Source organism: Equus caballus, chromosome 20 (genome assembly GCF_041296265.1).
Source record: "Equus caballus isolate H_3958 breed thoroughbred chromosome 20, TB-T2T, whole genome shotgun sequence".
Classification (NCBI taxonomy): Eukaryota; Metazoa; Chordata; class Mammalia; order Perissodactyla; family Equidae; genus Equus; species Equus caballus.
In genome coordinates this window covers 15,361,422-15,363,402 of record NC_091703.1, presented here as the reverse complement: position 1 = coordinate 15,363,402, position 1,981 = coordinate 15,361,422, and the positions used below count along the sequence as shown (strand labels likewise).

At 43.6% G+C, this 1,981-nt stretch overlaps 1 long non-coding RNA gene across 1 annotated transcript; it reads right to left on the bottom strand.

Annotated features, from left to right (window-relative positions):
• Positions 1 to 1,322: 1,322 nt before the first annotated feature.
• On the bottom strand, positions 1,323 to 1,760 carry LOC138919672 (uncharacterized). The gene is made up of 2 exons (XR_011430097.1): positions 1,623 to 1,760; positions 1,323 to 1,486 (listed from the first exon to the last, which is right to left on the bottom strand). It is a non-coding gene; the product is annotated as an uncharacterized lncRNA (long non-coding RNA).
• Positions 1,761 to 1,981: the final 221 nt, after the last annotated feature.

Below are 1,981 nucleotides of genomic sequence, written 5' to 3'. Positions count from 1 at the left end.
CCTCATGACTTAGCTGGTTCCCAGACATGACCATCCCTCTATCACCCTTTAGTCCCTGCCAATTCCATCGAAGCCAAACCTCGTCCAGACAGTGACTCGTTGAGGGCCCCCCTGAGCTCTCATCACTGAGTCACCCAGAGCTGACTCCTGACAGTTCTGCGTCACTGCCCAAATTAAATCATGTAGGACAGCAGTGTGATGACCACACAGTCTGGCATCATGTCTGAAGTGTTCGTTTATTTCTCTTCAGGGACATCAATATATATTTTTTCCTACCCTCAATAAATGCCCAATCGAAAACCCAAAGGAGAGACAACTAACTGTGAAGGACATTTACCATCAGCATATAAGTTTCAAGGTTTTATGATGTGTCTGACAGAATCAGACATGGATATCTTACACTGGGCTCTTATAATTTCCCAGAAAACTAGCATTGTTCCTGCTCACACCTGGAGCCTTGCTAAGTGTTCCTGACTGGCAATTGGACCCAGATGTCACACTTAACCGCTGCTGTTCAGTTTCCTTCTCTCTTTTGGAGGTGAAGGATTTGCTGGGAGTCTCATGATTTCTCAGGGGAGCAACAATAAAGCTGAAGAATCTGGGTGCTGAGTAACATAAGACTGAGATGGGCCCCCAGGGAAGTCTTGTTTAAGGAGGTGTTCTCAGTAAGCTTGAGTGCACATGTGCACAAGCGCATGTGTGGGTGTGGGTGTGTGGGTGTAGGGGGAGGAAATGTTGTGAATTCTGGTAGGGAAGGGTGAATTCTGGTAGGGAAGGGTTAATTCTTTGGACCTGCTGGGGAATCCAGGAGAAGACATATCTGATAGTGATGGGTAGGGGGGAAACACTCATTAAAACATTTCTGTGGGTTGTTCCTGGTAAGGAAGGTAAAAGCTAAGATATCCTCCTCACTTCCATCTCACCTCTTTCCCTCAGTGTTATATTCAGATCCTTACTGGAAGGAAGCAGAGTTCCTCTTAACATCTTGCAACCCAGGGTGGCTCCTTGTCACCACGGTGCTGGGAAGATGCAAAGAGACTGCCTGGCTCCCTCGGCCAGGAGTGCAGATGCTCCCAGACCCACAGAATCCAGCCGAGGCTGCATCCTGGGAGACTGTCCACGTAGACACCGAGGAAAGGCTTCCGGGTGCATTCACAGCCTGAGACAAGGCCAATTCTGACAAGAGCCAAGCAGCTGGAAGAGTAACAAGTGGGACTTGGGAAAGGAACTGAGTAACCTTCATGACGAAGTCGAAGCTGACGCTTTGCTGGAACAAAATGACATCTTATCAACTATTGGAAAAACAAGCTACAACTGGTTGGTCCTAAGGGATTTAAGTGGTATTTATTTTTATTTTTAAGTAATTCCAGACTTAGAGAAGAGTTGCAATAGAATATAAAATTCCCGTAATAGCTTCATCCAGATTCCCCGGAAGTTCATATTTTCCTCTATCTCATCTGATTCACCACTCGTTCTTCATGGCTGGCTGGATGGACAGACAGATAGAGACATAGACAGATAGAGATGAGTGTACACAAAATATATAATTTTAATAATATATCTAATAAGATATATAATTTTCTTTATGGATTGTTTAAGTTGCAAGAATTATGTCCTTTTACCCCCAAATCATTCAGATGATATTGTCTAATTGATAGACCTTGTCCAAATTTCTTTAGTTGTCCTAATGTCCTGCATCGTGAAATAAAATAATTTTTTTTCTGGTTCAGGGTTCAGTCCAGGATGATGTTCTGCATTTAATTGTCACTTTAGTCTCCTTTAAACTAGAATAGTTCTAGAATCTTTCTTTGTCTTTCATGAACTTGAAATTTTTGTAGAATGTCCCTCAATTTGGATTTGTCTCATGTGTCCCCATGATTAGATTCAGACTATATACTTTTGGCAGGACTGTCACAGAAGGATGTGCCCCCCCACCCCCGACATTGTGTGAGGAGGCAAGTGATATCGATTTGTCCAGTTA